The 18,242-nt window shown below is 42.1% G+C and overlaps 1 protein-coding gene across 1 annotated transcript in view; it reads left to right on the top strand.

Annotated features, from left to right (window-relative positions):
- SNTG1 (syntrophin gamma 1) overlaps positions 1 to 18,242 on the top strand; it is a 2,212,578-nt gene that overhangs the window by 378,871 nt on the left and 1,815,465 nt on the right. The window contains exon 2 of the mRNA XM_029591258.1: positions 3,989 to 4,058. The gene's annotated coding sequence lies outside the window, so the exon portion shown is untranslated. The remainder of the gene's footprint in view (positions 1 to 3,988; positions 4,059 to 18,242) is intronic.

The raw sequence follows: 18,242 nt of genomic DNA on the forward strand, positions 1-18,242 counted from the left end.
TTCAATGCTTTGTATCCAACTTGCTAGTGCTTATTCTGTTTCCTATTTTCTTAATTTGGATCCCTTTTCCAATTTTGAAAAATGTTCTTTTTGGCTAAAACAGCATCTTTCACCTTACCTTTTAACTATGGTGGCAGGTGTTTGGCCTTTCTTCCACATTTTTTAATGCATGGAACACATCTGGTCTGGGCTTCCAAGATGGTGTTTTTCAACAACATCCATGAGTGATGTAAACTCTTAACTTTTGAAGTTCCTTTCAATTTTTTCTTAACCATGTTTCATTATAGAGACCCTTTTGAAAGTTAAATGCTATATAGGTTTCTTCTCTCTTTGAAAGACCTAGTAATTTTACTTAACCAGGTTTCATTATAGGGTCCCTTTTGAAAGTTAAATGCTATATAGGTTTCTTCTCTCTCTGAAAGCCCTAGTAATGTAGTACAGTGACAAAAGATATGCTTCCGGCAGGCCCTATGTGGCCTGCTGTGTGGTGATCCTAGATGACCCTGCTGCCCCACCTGTTTCTGTTGTTACTCTGCACCCAGTACTGGGACTTCCGTAGCTGATATTTTTTCCTCTTGGCACTGCTGATTAGCTGCCTGAACTATCCAATGTGCCTATACCTCTATATAATCACCTAACACTGAGGTTCCTGGAATCCTGGCCTGCTAGTTAAATGTTCATTATTTTAATGTGAAAAGACAAATGGCATGACATTTATTTGCATGCTTCTCATTTAATGCTTGATAATTCCAAATATCACACATTAAAGGCCAAATATTGTGTGTTATAGGCCAAAAATTGAATGTTATCAGCCAAATATTGCATGATAAGGTCTCATTGCACCCTCTTAGCAGGATTTAGTTGGATATGTGACAAAGATATTAAAATCTCGGGGATTATTTGGATAACTCAGATGTTATATGGATATTGGATAATTCCCATTTGAATATCAACCTCTGTAAGTGTACAGAGGTTGATAAGTGATTGGTAAGTGATTCAGAACTAGTATCAGAGTTGGTGGAAAATATGGCCGTTCTGATCATAATTTCTCCCACTACTGAGATTCCCTGATTTTCTATGTGAGTGGTAAGAAGACTAAGGGGTAGATTTTCAAAGGGTTACACATGTAAGCTACGCGCATAACCCCCAAAAACCTACCCCTGCATGCGCCGAGCATATTTTGCATAGGCTCGGTGGTGCGCGCAAGCCCCGGGACTTTCAAAAATGGGCATTTCGGGGGTGGGGCCATGGGCGGGGCAGGTCCCGGGGCAGTCGAGAGGCTTCCAGCACAGCGGCCTGTGCTGGGGGATGGCACGCTGGCAGCCAGCCAGTGCGGGCAGGCGTAATTTCTGCAACAAAGGTAGGGGGGGATTTAGTTAGGGCTAGGGGGTGGGTTAGATAGGGGAAGGGAGGGGAAGGTGGGGGAGAGTGGTAAAAAAGTTCCCTCCGAGGCCGCTCTGATTTCGAAGCGACCTTGGAGGGAATGGGGAAAGCCATCGGGGCTCCCCTTGGGCTCGGCGCACGCAAGGTGCACCCTCTTGCACGTGCCGACCTTGGATTTTATAACACGCGCGCGGCAGCACGTGCATGTTATAAAATTGTGTGTACATTTGTGCACACCGGGTAGCATGCACAAATGTACCCCGCACGCATAAGAATAAAAATCTGCCCCGTGTTCATCTATACAAAACCAATGTTGACAATTTTTTACCTCTGTGCTTGTTGCTAATTGCTATTCTTGTTACCTCTGCCTAGCCTGTTCCTCATGCCCTGCCTCTTCTGGATATTCTAAGGTGTTTTGACGTCAAAAAGAAAAACAGAAAAAGAAAAACCTCTTCCCCTGCACATCTCTGGATGCCTTGGGATCTTGGTGCCTTGCTGTAGTTGCTGCTTGCCATCCAACCTGCTTCTCATGGCCTATCTCTTCTCTGTTTCAGTGGCTTGCTTTGTTGTTGGGCCATTGTTACTGCCCGCTCCATATGTCTTCTCTCTCTCTCTCTCTCTCTTGGTTAAGTGCCTTGCTGCATTGAGGCTACTCCTCTTGCTGCCTCACTCTGCACTCTGTGTCTTGAGGTGTTAATGCCACTTTTTTGATGCCTTACCCCTCACTTTATTTAATTTAAGCTTTTATAATCTGACTATAATGAGTGCATGCTAAGCAGTGCTCACTTAATATCTTGAGCTGCTGATAATTGATCATCTTGCTGCTTTACTTTTTACTCTGTACTTAGGGCTTTATGCCATTGCTTATGACCTTTTCCTAGTACCTTGCCTAGTACCTTAAGATCTTCTACTATTTGTGCTGCTTTGCCCCTCTTATACTGCCTTGCATTCTTCATGCCACTCTTGGCGCTGATATGCCACTCTCACAAAACCTTACTGAATTTACCATTATTGGCGCTGCTTTGTCCTTCACATGATGACTTGGGCTCTTCCTGCCATTGTTGTTTGTTCTCTCTTTCCTTCTTTTGGCAGCTCAGGTGTGGTCATACCTCTCTTCAGTATGTTTTTTACACTCTAACAGTTCTTTGGGGTATTAATGCCATAGTTAATGGTGCTCTTTGCTCCTCTTTTTTCTGCTTTTAGGTGTTCGTGCCACTGTTGGCTTCTTTGCCCTTTTCAGAGTGACATGGGCTACTCATTCCACTGTTGGGATCCTTTGTCCTTCTTTTGGTTCTGTGTGGTGTTCATGCACCTTAGTATCTTGGGGTGTTGTGGTCCCTCCCGCTGATGCCTCCTAGCAAAGTTCATAAACCTTGGATGGAAAACGCCAATGTTAGAGCCAAAATTAAGATGCATTGCTTTCTCCCATTGACTTTGAGGAAAACAAACAGAATGGATGTGAGCTTCTTACTCCAACCAAACAAAATGAATGAAACTGTAAACTGATTTTAAAAAATTGAAATAAACTGACATTTTTTTTTCCATACACACCCCTATTATCTATTAAAAACAACAACAACAACAAAAAAAAACACTTGCAGAAATTGCATATGCAGTACATTAGACATGCCCTAAAGAAAAACAGAAATGTGATAGAAGCTGGAAAATATCTGGATAATTTTAAGAGCACTACAGGGCTTACATAACATTATCACACTCCATTAGTTCAGTAGTGGCACTTAAGATGCGTACATTTGCTTTTCTCCTTGATGGGGTGTGTCAAAAAGAATCCTAGAACCCATTAGCCCTCATTCTTCACAATTATGATTATTAATTAACTACTGTGTCAGTTTTCTTTGCTGTGCATTAATGCAACCAGTGAAGTATTGGATCCCTGCTTCATGCTAACTCTGAAATGAAATTTTTTTTATTGTCGGCAGAGTAGGCTGGTCTCATACTTAGGAGACTTAACTGATTAAACGATATATTCATTTTTCATTATTCCTTTAAGATTATTTAGCAATGCAAAATACTGATTTTTATCTGGTTGATCACAAAGCTAAGGGCCAAATTATACATTTTAAAAGAATGGATCTTTTTAAACCAATTAAAGTAGAAAAAAAGCTAAAAGACTAAACTGGGGTCTTCAGGACCCAGGAACAGGGAAGCTAAAGTCAAGAATTATATTCTAATGCTGTTTATCAATTGCTTCATGTGACTTTAAATTCAAACACGGTTTTAAAAGAATCAGAGCTTGGGAAATCCTGGAAAAATTGTATGTCAAGCAAATCTAGAGGGATACTGTTAAAAGCCAAATGAGAATTTAAAATTCAAATAAGCACATTTTAACATTTGGCCCAGAGCAATTCAGCTTCATTATGTGATGATAATGAGTAGTAAACTGTATTATTTTTTTTTAAAGAAAAAACATTGAGCAATTATTACACTGTAATTTATTTGAAAACATTGAAGCGTATTATCCTCAAAGTAATATTTCAAGGCATTTCCATCTAAATATTTGCATAGAATTGAAATATATTATTTTTCTAGGCAAATACAAATGCATTCATTTGCACTTAGTGTTTTGTAATTTGTTTCCTTTTAGGTTTGAACTCAGAGCAGAAGAGAAATGTTGGCAGAGTAAACTACTTAGAGCTGAACTATTATGAAGAGAGGTAAAGCTGCCTAAATTTTCACTTTTACTATATTTTATCTCTTTACCATTCTATGTTTTTGAAAGGCAAAAGCTGAGTTCTCTTGGCTTGAATTTAAAAGCATTGCTAGTTTAGATTAAAAGTTTGAGCTTGCCTGAACCTGCCTGAGCTTGTTAACTTTGCTAGGGTTGAAATAAGATAATACACCTCAACTGGGTGTGTATATGGCCGATTCATTAGACAATATATCTCAACTGTGTCCTGTATGTGGCTCATTAGCTAAACACCAAATCTAACTCTATTTCACAGGCTTTAAAGAGGTTATTTAATCTTATTAAAAAATAGGAAATAGGTGGGTCTGGTAATATAAATCCATTCTCTATGTGAAAGCTCTCTGCTCAATTAAAGAGGAACTTTAGTGGAATTAGATACTTCCAGAGTGATCTGCTGAGTGTTGAACTATTATGAGAGATAGGTTACCTGGGATGGAGAGGAGAAGGATTAAGCCAAACCTTTAACAGCATAAATCTAACTGGTTAAGAATTACTTCCTCTTTTTGGCTATTATCTGTCACTGTGCATTCAGATTTAGCCAAACAAAAGAGGGGCTGACTTCAGGAATGCCCAGGACAGGGTTTTGAAATTCAGCTAGTTAATGCAATATGGAGTGGTATTATTATTATTTATTTATTTATTTACCTGATTTGTTTGACTGATTTTGCATTTCAATTATCAAGGAAGTTCACAAATTTAAAATTCATGAATTACTAAATAAAAACATGTGCAATACAATGTAACACATAATTAAAATACAAATGTATTATCAATCATGTAAAAATAAAATAAAACAATTTTAACAAGAGTTATAAAACTAATATGAGTAGATAAAAATCAGTTAGAAAAATGTATAAAATCAGATAGCTCTATATTTTTCAAAGAGAGTTCCTGGTGAAATGCTAGTATTTAGTTTCTTTAGGTTTCTCTAACGCTTCTTACAGATTCACAGTAATATAGAAACAGAAACATAGAAATGAAGGCAGAAAAAGACCAAATTGTCCATCCAGTCTGCCCAGCAAGCTTCTGGTAGTGCCAGCCGCACTATACAGGTCTCCCCTATAATACAAGTTACCCCCAAACTTAGTTTCTGTTATGACCGTCGGCCGCGGGCGGCCAACCCAACTCACGTCATGTATTGCACTGCTCTCCTCTCCGGGTGAACTCGTGGCTGTGGCTAGCCGCTATCACTGCGTACCTCCTGGCTCTCAAAACTCCTCATGGCGGCTGGGACACCGCCGACCTTCACACCAACTCTAGGCCTTCCTAGGTGCACGTGAGAGCCAACGGGCCTCACCTTAAAAGGCACAATGGCAAAAACATCCCCGACTAATGACATCACAAGCTTGGGATTCATAAGTACTTGGCAACGAGTTTCTTTGCTTCACTGGTGTTGGTTGCTGCTTCTCCGAATCCATGGTTCCTGCCTTGGATATCTACTTGCTGATCTGGACTCTGACTCGGGTACCCACTCCTCGGGGGCCTGCTTGCACTTCTTTTGGGAGACCTGGTCTCCAGGTTTCCCCGCTCCTCGGGGTAGCTCCTGCACTCCTCTCCAGAGTTCCTGCTGCTCGCTTCTCTGCTCCTCGGGGTTGCCTCTAGCACTGCCTATCGGAGATCCCATCTCTACGCTTCCCCGCTCCTTGGGGCAATGTCTACCTTACCACACCAGAGACTTGGACTCAACACTTCCTCACTCCGCGGGAGCAATCTCAATGCCTTTACACCAGTGGCTTTATGCTACGCTTCCCCACTCCTCAGAGCAGCCTACATTACTACATCAGAGACTTTACACTTCCCCACTCCTCGGGGCAGCCTATGCCACTACATCAGAGACTTTACACTTCCCCACTCCTCGGGGCAGCCTATGCCACTACATTAGAGACTTTACTCTATGCTTCCCTGCTCCACGGGGCAGCCCTTGTCATTACATCAGAGGCTCTATTGCCACGGGACAGTCTCTGCATCACTCCTCCAGTAGAGCTTGTCTGCACGCTCCCCGGGGCGCCTCACAGCAATCTCAGTGTAGGTACCTGCAATCATGTGGCAGTGACGCAGGACGTTCTCACTCTACTGAACTACAGTTGTGTCCTCTGCTGCAGCTGACCTCACCTCCTGATGGTGAGGACCTGTGGGGCTCCACCCCTCAGGTGGTACCAACCTCCACCTCGGGCCAAGGGTCCATGAAACTCACGAATCCTAACAGTTTCCCAAACTGTTAAAGTCAGGGCCCATGTTGGTTCCTGTCTTGAGTCCATTTCTCTGTTAACTCTTGCTGTTTGTAGCAGAGAACAATGCTGAGTTTCATCACACGTATAAGGCTTATTGGTTAAGGTTGCAACAGCCGCATCAACAAGTTACCCCCATCCTTATTTGTTTTCTTCAAGTCTCTGAAAATTCACCTATGTTTCAAGTATGGATATCTCTATAGCATCCTCTGCAGTGAAGATCAAATCAAGAAATTAATTTTGTTTTCTGGTATGATCTTATTCTCTCTAAAAAACCCTTTTACCAACTGCTGATATAGTGGACAGTATAAATTTAGTCCATGTAGTTGCAAGTTATGTGATAACTATTAATGTACACACAGTTCTCTTTCAAAAATAGCAAGTGCAAAGTGTATGCATTAAGGGCCAGATTTTAAAAGGGTTATGCGCATAACTTATGCACGTTACCCTTTTAAAACCCACCTGCGTGCGCCGAGCCTATTTTGCATAGGCTTGGCGGCACGCGCAAGCCCCGGGACACGCGTAAGTCCCGGGGCTTCGCTGGGGGGGGGGGGGGGCATATCGGGGGTGTGTCGGGGGGGCATGCCGGGGCTGACGCGACATTTGGGATGTTCTGGGGGTGTTTTGGGGGGCGTGGTGCTGGCCCGGGGGTCATTTCGGGGGCGTGGCCGAGGCCTCCGAAACGGGTCCCGGGCCGGGGAATCGTGCGCCAGCAGCCTGCTGGCGCACATGTTACACCTGCTTCTGGCAGGCGTAACTTTTAAAACACAGGTAGGGGGGTTTAGATAGGGCTGGGGGGGGTGGGTTAGGTAGGGGAAGGGAGGGCAAGGTGCAGGGGTGGGGGGAGGAGGGAATGGGCAGCGCGTGCAGGGCTCGGCACGTGCAAGGTGCACAAATGTGCACCCCTTTGCGCGCACTGACCCCGGATTTTATAAGATACGCGCGGCTACGCACGGATCTTATAAAATCCCGCGTACTTTTGTTCGCGCGGGCATAGATTTATAAAATCTACTCCTAAGAGCTTGACTTTCAAAATGATTTATGTACATAAAACTCTGTTTTATGATTGTCAGAGGTTGGGCTTGTGAAAGTATACACAAAACTCCATTTTGTGGGTACTTTTACCCACATTAGCAAGAGGCATTCTGCGATGTGAAGTCAGGTTTTGAATAGGGATGTGCATTCATTATATTCAAATGTAAAAAATGAAATGAATAGGGCCAATTACTTTCTTTCATGTTGCCCAGAAATAAATTGAGGGGCCCCCCAGAATTAAACAAATCCTATTTATTTGTTTTGTAAAAAAAAAAATATATCTCCAGTCAGGCCAAGTCCTAGGCCCAAGACTGGGACCTCACCTAGGGAATAGGTTGAGGCCCAAAGAAGGGGCTGTGGACTACTCCCAAGTATGAAGCAGACACCTCTGCATAGGCCTAGGAATATGGCTGGGGCCTCGCCTAGGCATAGATCATGACAAGACACAGAGGCTATACCTTAAGCTATAGAATACAATGCCGGGGTCTCGGTCTAGACCTGGGCCCAATGCTGGGGCCTCAGCCCAAACCCAAGTAAAGGTCAAGTCCCCCCAAAATTTTGCCAGGGTCAGGAATTTTCCACTTATGTGATCCATCGAGGATATGATGCCATAACTAGGCCCAGGCCAAGGCCCGACACAAAGGCTCAGCATGGAGCCTGCATCTTGCTGCCAGGTCCTGATGCCTGGATCTCAGCCAAAACCAGACCCTGGATCCAGGCCCAACTTCTAGGCCACCAGCCTAGGCCAGACCCAGGCCTGATACCCGGATGCTGGATCCTGACATCTGAGCCTTGGCCTCCAGTCTAGAGCCCAGGTCTGTGCCTGATGCTGGGTCCTGGCCCAAGCCCAGGGCCGATGCTGGGACCCTGCCCAGATGCTGGATCCAGATGCCTGGGCCTTTGCCTCCAGACCAGAGCTTACATCCATACCTGAAACTGGGGCCCAGCCCAGAGGAAGAGTCCCAACTCCAGAGCCTTAGCCCAGGGTCAGGCTTAGGCCTGGAGGACAAGCCCAGTTCTACTCAAAGACTATCTTCATTCTTCTTCTTCAGTCTTCTTTGCTAAAATGATACTATCTGCTTGAGATTCAATGGATTAAATTAACTCTGATGCATCCTCTTCAGTGGATGGCACTGGATGGCACCATTTTGCAGTAGGACACCATATAGCACTGGCACACATAAAAATAGCACTAAAGATAAAATGCCAGAGTTCATTTACTCCAGTGAATTCACAGTGCATAGCATCATTTGAATAAAGAAGACTGAAGAAGGAAGAAAGAAGACTCTGAGGAGACATGAACTCTGGTTTCCGGGCATGGGCTAGACTCTGGGCCAATTCCTTGACCTCAGGACCCAGCCTCTGGACTGGACCTTGGCATTGGGCATGAATATGGGCCAAGGCCCAGGCATCTGGGCAAGGCTTCTGGACGATAAGTTTGGTTTTGGACCTTAGCTTAGTCCAAGGTCCAGGCACCAGGATTCGGCCTCCAGACTGGATGCTGGTGTCAGGCTTGATTACTGAGCAGAAGTTGAGGACTCAGCATCTGGCATAGGCCTGGGAATCAGGCCTAGGTTGAGGTATTGGGACCATTCCTCTTAGGGATGTGAATCGTTTTTCAACGATTAAAATTATCGTCCGATAATGTTTATATCGTCTTAAATCGTTATAGAACACGATACAATAGAAATTCTAACGATTTATCGTTAAAAATCGTTAAATCGTGTTAGTGCGCACTAACTCGAGTTAGTGCGCACTAACTCCCCGTTAGTGCGCACTAACTCGATTTAGTGCGCACTAACTGAAAATGATACAAATAAACACTTTCCAGGTCACTGAAGGTCAGTTAGGAATGAATATGTGTTCCTATTGGCTGGCTGCCCTCTTATCTATTGATATTACCAAGGTTACCACTGAGGTGATGGTTGGGGGGATGGGAAATGGAACTGGAAACTAACGAACACCAACAGAAAATGAAACAAAGTGTTCACACTTCCCAGGTCAGTAAAGGTCACTTAGGAATGAATATGTATGTATGTATTCCTATTGGCTGGCTGTGCTCTTATCTATTGATGTTACCAATATGGTTGGGGGGATGTGAAATGGAAACAGTTGGAAGCTTGACAAAAAAAGTAATGTAATGATCAGCACTCACGTGACTAGAACTTGTTTGTTTATTATTTTTGTTAGCAGGCACCTGAAATGCTAGTGCATGTTGAATTTGCCAATCACTGTGCATTTTAGAAAGGTGGTCCTGGCTGGAACTGTACACAGTTCAAATATATGTAATTGATTGTTGGTAAGTGTATTTTTTAAGTAGCCACACTGGCACCAGTATGTTTACTTTTCCTCCTACTTAACTCACTAGCTCAGCTTTGTAAGAAGGGCTTCTCTGCTTGTGTGTTGTTTTTGTTTGGTGTGAGGAGAGCAGAAACATCAGATCTTTATTCAATCTACTACAGTCATCTCTTACAGTGCCCTATCCCTATTAATACCAGGAGTGTTGTGATCTTCCTGCACACAGTGCCCTAACCCTGATACCAGTCTGAGACAGCTCCCTCCCTGCATTACTAGTGAGAGGCTGGCTTCACAGACAGGGGGGAGCTGCCTGACCCTCACTCCTGACTTCCCCCATGTCCCAGCTAGTGAATGGTGTGTGGGTGAGGGGGGGGGGGGGAGGATGGTGAAGTCTGAGACAGCTCCCTCCCTGCATTACTAGTGAGAGGCTGGCTTCACAGACAGGGGGGAGCTGCCTGACCCTCACTCCTGACTTCCCCCATGTCCCAGCTAGTGAATGGTGTGTGGGTGAGGGGGGGGGGGGGAGGATGGTGAAGTCTGAGACAGCTCTCTCCCTGCATTACTAGTGAGAGGCTGGCTTCGCAGACAGGGGGGAGCTGCCTGACCCTCACTCCTGACTTCCCCCATGTCCCAGCTAGTGAATGGTGTGTGGGTGAGGGGGGGGGGGGGGAGGATGGTGAAGTCTGAGACAGCTCCCTCCCTGCATTACTAGTGAGAGGCTGGCTTCACAGACAGGGGGGAGCTGCCTGACCCTCACTCCTGACTTCCCCCATGTCCCAGCTAGTGAATGGTGTGTGGGTGAGGGGGGGGGGGAGGATGGTGAAGTCTGAGACAGCTCCCTCCCTGCATTACTAGTGAGAGGCTGGCTTCACAGACAGGGGGGAGCTGCCTGACCCTCACTCCTGACTTCCCCCATGTCCCAGCTAGTGAATGGTGTGTGGGTGAGGGGGGGGGGGAGGATGGTGAAGTCTGAGACAGCTCCCTCCCTGCATTACTAGTGAGAGGCTGGCTTCACAGACAGGGGGGAGCTGCCTGACCCTCACTCCTGACTTCCCCCATGTCCCAGCTAGTGAATGGTGTGTGGGTGAGGGGGGGGGGAGGATGGTGAAGTCTGAGACAGCTCCCTCCCTGCATTACTAGTGAGAGGCTGGCTTCACAGACAGGGGGGAGCTGCCTGACCCTCACTCCTGACTTCCCCCATGTCCCAGCTAGTGAATGGTGTGTGGGTGAGGGGGGGGGGGGAGGATGGTGAAGTCTGAGACAGCTCCCTCCCTGCATTACTAGTGAGAGGCTGGCTTCACAGACAGGGGGGAGCTGCCTGACCCTCACTCCTGACTTCCCCATGTCCCAGCTAGTGAATGGTGTGTGGGTGAGGGGGGGGGGGAGGATGGTGAAGTCTGAGACAGCTCCCTCCCTGCATTACTAGTGAGAGGCTGACTTCACAGACAGGGGGGAGCTGCCTGACCCTCACTCCTGACTTCCCCCATGTCCCAGCTAGTGAATGGTGTGTGGGTGAGGGGGGGGGGGGGGGGGAGGATGGTGAAGTCTGAGACAGCTCCCTCCCTGCATTACTAGTGAGAGGCTGGCTTCACAGACAGGGGGGAGCTGCCTGACCCTCACTCCTGACTTCCCCCATGTCCCAGCTAGTGAATGGTGTGTGGGTGAGGGGGGGGGGGAGGATGGTGAAGTCTGAGACAGCTCCCTCCCTGCATTACTAGTGAGAGGCTGGCTTCACAGACAGGGGGGAGCTGCCTGACCCTCACTCCTGACTTCTGTCTAATTTTGGGACTCATAGCTTAGGGCACAAGAACACTGCAATTCAGCAAGAGGTTTTAAAATTTAGTTTATTTTGGCTTTTTTTAAAAATGAGGCAAAGACAAGTGTTCTGGGAGATGCACTATGCCCTCTATCTATACCAACTAGCATCTCCGTGAATCTCTGCCATGCTCTGACTTATATAATCAAAATACAACATTCTCGAAGCTTCCAGAAAAGTGTAACCGCCCACAAACACATGATACCGTTGTCATGACAATCTATCCTGTATAGGAAATGCTTGTGAGGACCTCCCTCAACTAAGAATTCTTCTAACCCTGTTTCTCCTCCCACTGTAAACAAGTTCCTGTATCATACTGGCTTTGATGCAAGTATTCTCTTCTTGTCTTCTGTTGTTCTTCTTTGTTTATTGTAAACACCTCACAGTCTGGGTCTTGAATAGAGCTTGGCACCAGGATTCATTCAAAACTGTCACCTCACAAGATCTCCTTTTCACATTGGTTTCTGTTGCATCTGCAAGATAAACGCTTGCATCCTGGTTTTCCTGCAGAACAAGTATCCCTGCATTGTGAAGTAAATGTGGCCATTAAAATAGGCCTCTCTCCTTTTGTTGCCAGCAAATCTGTCTCAGAGATTTTCTGCAAGTCATGCTTCAGAAAAGCACCCAAAGGTCATTCACCTCTTGCCAAGCTACCGTAGAGCAGAGGTGTCTGGGTAATCGTGGTTGTCTTAATCAGACATATTCTTCATTTCCCTCTATGGGACACCTTTAATGGATAGGTGTCACATCAATCAGTCTGCGATGCTAAGCCATGACAGAGGAACTTAAAATGTGTCCTAACCCCTAACCTTGGTATTTATCAGGTGTAGTGCATAGGTGTGTGTCCCTCTAGATTCCTAATTAATATGAATGATACTCCCACAAGCATTTACTAGTTAATCAAAAAAATAACAGCAAAACTAATTTTCACTAGGTAACTATTAGCTCTATAATGGAGCTATACAGATACCTGCATTATAAAAAGGACCTACTTCATAATAACATGATCACATATGTTATCTTTCAGAATCAAGTAAGTACATAATAGTGGTATAACATGTAAAGATAAGTACACAGAGAGACTAGTATGAAAGTACTGTGTTTCTCATATAATACTAGGTATACTGGGCAAATCTTTTCAATGAATACTATTGTTGTGAACAACTACCCAGGATAATATTCATTAAAATGGCAAACAGGGATATAATCAATGCACCTTACCAGAAAAGTAAAGAAACCAATAACATAGAAGAAAACCAAGAATCTATAGAAAAACTCATACTGTGTTGTGCATACATGATGTAAAAGTGTTGCAAAGCATAAGACATATTCTAGTCATATGCTGTAGTGATGGAAGATCAAATACAAAAGCATATGCATGATAGGCAAAGGCATAGCAAAAGTCTGAAACATCATACTAATTCTGTAGGGTATTTATAGTACTATCCAGTATTAGGACAACAACCTGTAGCATTGAAAGCACTCACTGTATGGACAGTCCTAATTCACTTATGGCAGTCATATGTCCAAGAAATAATACAGCTGTGTAGGGCAAGTATTAATTATTAAGGTAGATGATGGCTAGTAATACTGCTTCGTCTTCAGATACTTCTAGGGGAAATGGGGCTAATACCCTTCTCAAATGATAGTAAGTCTAAATATATTGGGGATAATCATAACAATAGATGAAAGCTAACTCTGTGAGAAAGTCTTTAACATATTATGTGAACTACTTTACAGAATTGATAAACCATCAGTGTAAGATTTTACACAGGGAAGGAAGGAATGTCATATAAATAAAAGACAGAAATAAGGAAAATTATATCTTCCCCTTTGGAATCCTAAATAGAAACCCACTAGCTTATAAGTCACAGATAGAGTTTATAGTGAAAGGACCAAGATAAGAAGAAAAGAACAATGAGCAATTAATAAACCCAAAAATATAGTAATAGAATATTACAAATCCCTATAGCAGAGCTCCTCATGTGTAAGGTCTGTATTTGTTTCAAGGAGAAAAGAAATCTTTGTGAAAGAGAGTGAAACAGTCATTAGGTAAAATCTAGTAAATAGTGTCATAGGAAAAGATATTCAAAGAAGGGTTCAGCGAAAACATTAGAATAAGAGATAGAATATTGAGATATTAAAGATCAGCAAAGTGATTATCCTAAGTGCAAGCTGCAAAACAAAAGAATAGAAATAGCTTATAACTTAGGCTGGTGTGAAAGAGAAATATAAAGAGATCTCCCTCTTGAACCCTGAATTATCCTATTTGAATCACAATGAAACACATCACCCTCTATGTGATCAAAGCAGCTTCCATAGATAAAGATAGAAAAACCTAGTACATATGCATTTAACTGAGTCAGCATATAAGTATTATAAAATCTAAGACTGGAAAATATTACTTAACTTGGAACATACAAACTAATAAAAACAGCATCACTTCAAATAATATTATTAACTTGAACACCTAAGTGCTGACAGAAAATGAAAGAACCTAAATTCTGCATAAAGTCATTCTCACAAAACATAGAAAAAAACAAAAATCAGGTATAAATTGTACGCCTTGCAGTCCATATAATATGTAAGAAAGTCTGTGACCAAGTGCGTATATAGTTCTTTTAGTAGGATTCAGTGATGATGTCAAGGCAGAATCTCTTAGCTCTTTAGATTAGATGCATGTGTATGAATTCAAACCTAAATAAAAGTGCAACAAATCCGATTAAGTAGTAAGAAAATACTTTTATGTCACGTACTCCCTATATTTAAGTTGCCAAATAATCCCCACATTATTTCAAAACATCATGCAATGGTCCAGACCACAAACATAAATACTCAAACTGTACATTAAAACATATATGTCACAGCACTGACCACATAATGCATGCATTCATTCATTCCTCCTTGTACACATGTAACATGGAACAAACAACATGACAAACTTTTGAGCTCAAAAAAGAAAAACGTATTTTAAAAATATAAAAGAATTGGATCGATCCACAAAATAAAACAAAAACTCAGGATGAAAATTAAAATAGATCTATTCAAAAATTGCAAAGGAATCAAACTGGAAAAAAACTGATCTTCATCTCCCATAGCATAGAGACAGATGCGCTTTGTGCTTTGGTACCCTGGAAAGAAATCTAATATATAACAGTTAATATAATGATTAAAATAAAAGTTAAAAAATGACATTACAGATTCTTTAAAAGTCAAACTACTGTTATACCTTAATTCAGCAAAAAACAGTCATAAAGCTACTTTCCTTTCTCTGATGGTCCACCCCTAGGAGGCGCTGTCCCCTGTGATAAGAGCTACTTCCTTTTACAAATCTAAAATCTCTTTTTATTTTCCTATGCTTGTAAACTCCTAACTCGCCTTCTAAAAGAAAAACTTAAAACAAACAACTTTGCACTTAATTAGAAGTCATTTTATTTCCATCCAATATGCATATGTTCCACAAAGTTCTTACTACCAAATCCTGCAAATACCCTAAATAGAAATACGAATCATTTCCAAAAGCACAGACATATCAGCTAAAAGTCTGGAAGTCTGCAAAATAAAAGGATGGCACATATTAATATACATTAACCAAAAGTTTTTCTTACTGGCATATAAATAGATAATAGGCATAGCTGCTTAACTCTCTGCTGTTCACCGTCTCACAATCTTTCTCCTTTACATATCGTCTAAACAGTCCACACTACAAACGTCCAATACCTGAACTCCCATCAAAACAAGCAACCTAATTCATTTCCTTTCTTCTAAAAGGTAGCAGCTACTGAGGTATAATCAAAACTGAGAAATATTTATCATCCTTACTGCTGCATGCCGTCCGTTTATTTCTGTCCTGTGTTTAAATTAAAATAGATCCTATCGTCACACAATTAAATGCAACTGACTTTCTACTTTTACCCAAAACAATCTATATTGCTCAGTACACAGCCTTCTGCATATTCCTAAATCTCTTCCCTCTTTAACATTACTTCATCTCTCATCCCTAATATTCACTTTCCCCATACTTTCAACACAAATTTCTGTTTTCACATTAAACAGATCAATTCATTAGTCCCTCTTCTATCACCTTTGCACTTTGTCCTATAACATACTTAAACCTCAAACCTCTCAGCAGAACTGTAAAATCCATTTTAAAAGTGACTCACTCCCAGGTGGTTTTTTTTTTTCCTTTCTTCTCAAACACATTCCTAAAGGGGGGTTCACCTCCTCTCCCGCCAAACAACTGTTACACTCAATGAATAGGTTTGTTAAGTGATAAAACCCTTAAACAGATCATTTCATTAAAATGGAGTCGCTCTCTTGTAGTATATCTATAGATTGTTTTCCTTTCTATCTCTCTGCCTATACCCCTGATCAAAGAAAAAACCATACATCCCTCTCCAATGATAAATCAAATCTAATTATGAATGGCTTTAAATAAACACAGGTTCATGCTTTCGTTCTTACCAAATGAAATAACACACCCTGCACATAATGCTAAAAACTCTTCACAATAAACTCTCGTTAATCACACAATTCTAAAAACTTAGATGCAAATATGAGCATCTCTGCATTAATGGTGGGAATTAAAACCAACAACTAAGAAGCTTGCTGGGCTGGTTATTCTTTTTCTACGTTTACAGTGAACATAAGAGTCCTTGCGGCCAGCCATGGCTACATCAGTCAGCCCTGTACCTTGAGGGGGAGGGGGAGAAGCAAAACACCAAAAAACTGAAAAACTTCATTTCTCTAGTTAATGATACCCTAACAGCAATCACACGTTAACTCCAAAGCAAACTTAAATATGAACTGATAACAATAAATCTCATAGACTAAAATAAACTGGAGGCATTTATGTACCTCTGATCACAGACAGCTGTAAACTATAATATCCAGCCATGCAGTTTCTAGTTTTAAAAGCACCGCATTTGTTTTTTGTTTAACAACTAAACTTTGGTAAAAATCCACTAACGAAAAACACCTTATCATACTAATTATAAAACTTTCAACTTACCAATTGTATCTTATTCCCTCTTTCTCCTTCTGAATCTACACACTTACAACCGCTCTACTCAGCCGCTCCCCAGATGTAAAGTGAAAGTGAAAGTGAAACTGCTTGAGCGCAAGCCATGCGGTCTGAGAACAAAAGACCCCAGACTGACTAGTGCTGGCTACCCCTCTGTGTTTTCAACTGTTCTATCTGATTTTAATCAAATCATCAACTCATGTCCTGTCTCCCTAACATATATTAAAGAACATTGTGCAAAAAGTATTCTAAACCTGATATAACACACAAGCTATATACACTGTACAACAAATAAAATAAAAACATTGCTACTTACAGATTTTTCCTTTTTTTTTTTTTTTTTTTTTCTTGTTACATACTCACAAAATGGATCCAACTTCATTCCACATCTGCTCTGAACTCATAATTCTCCGGGATAACCTCCAGTCTACCTGGGTAACTCAATCTTTGAACGGCAAGCCAAATCACCCTTCAAGAACCTAGTATACTTTCGTCCGCCAAAAGTAATACTACAGCTTATTAATAATTAATAATTATAATAACAACAGCTATTAAAGTCCCATCTGGGGTGCCAAAATGTCTAATTTTGGGACTCATAGCTTAGGGCACAAGAACACTGCAATTCAGCAAGAGGTTTTAAAATTTAGTTTATTTTGGCTTTTTTAAAAAAAGAGGCAAAGACAAGTGTTCTGGGAGATGCACTATGCCCTCTATCTATACCAACTAGCATCTCCGTGAATCTCTGCCATGCTCTGACTTATATAATCAAAATACAACATTCTCGAAGCTTCCAGAAAAGTGTAACCGCCCACAAACACATGATACCGTTGTCATGACAATCTATCCTGTATAGGAAATGCTTGTGAGGACCTCCCTCAACTAAGAATTCTTCTAACCCTGTTTCTCCTCCCACTGTAAACAAGTTCCTGTATCATACTGGCTTTGATGCAAGTATTCTCTTCTTGTCTTCTGTTGTTCTTCTTTGTTTATTGTAAACACCTCACAGTCTGGGTCTTGAATAGAGCTTGGCACCAGGATTCATTCAAAACTGTCACCTCACAAGATCTCCTTTTCACATTGGTTTCTGTTGCATCTGCAAGATAAACGCTTGCATCCTGGTTTTCCTGCAGAACAAGTATCCCTGCATTGTGAAGTAAATGTGGCCATTAAAATAGGCCTCTCTCCTTTTGTTGCCAGCAAATCTGTCTCAGAGATTTTCTGCAAGTCATGCTTCAGAAAAGCACCCAAAGGTCATTCACCTCTTGCCAAGCTACCGTAGAGCAGAGGTGTCTGGGTAATCGTGGTTGTCTTAATCAGACATATTCTTCATTTCCCTCTATGGGACACCTTTAATGGATAGGTGTCACATCAATCAGTCTGCGATGCTAAGCCATGACAGAGGAACTTAAAATGTGTCCTAACCCCTAACCTTGGTATTTATCAGGTGTAGTGCATAGGTGTGTGTCCCTCTAGATTCCTAATTAATATGAATGATACTCCCACAAGCATTTACTAGTTAATCAAAAAAATAACAGCAAAACTAATTTTCACTAGGTAACTATTAGCTCTATAATGGAGCTATACAGATACCTGCATTATAAAAAGGACCTACTTCATAATAACATGATCACATATGTTATCTTTCAGAATCAAGTAAGTACATAATAGTGGTATAACATGTAAAGATAAGTACACAGAGAGACTAGTATGAAAGTACTGTGTTTCTCATATAATACTAGGTATACTGGGCAA

The sequence above is a fragment of the Rhinatrema bivittatum genome, chromosome 2 (genome assembly GCF_901001135.1).
Source record: "Rhinatrema bivittatum chromosome 2, aRhiBiv1.1, whole genome shotgun sequence".
Lineage (NCBI taxonomy): Eukaryota > Metazoa > Chordata > Amphibia > Gymnophiona > Rhinatrematidae > Rhinatrema > Rhinatrema bivittatum.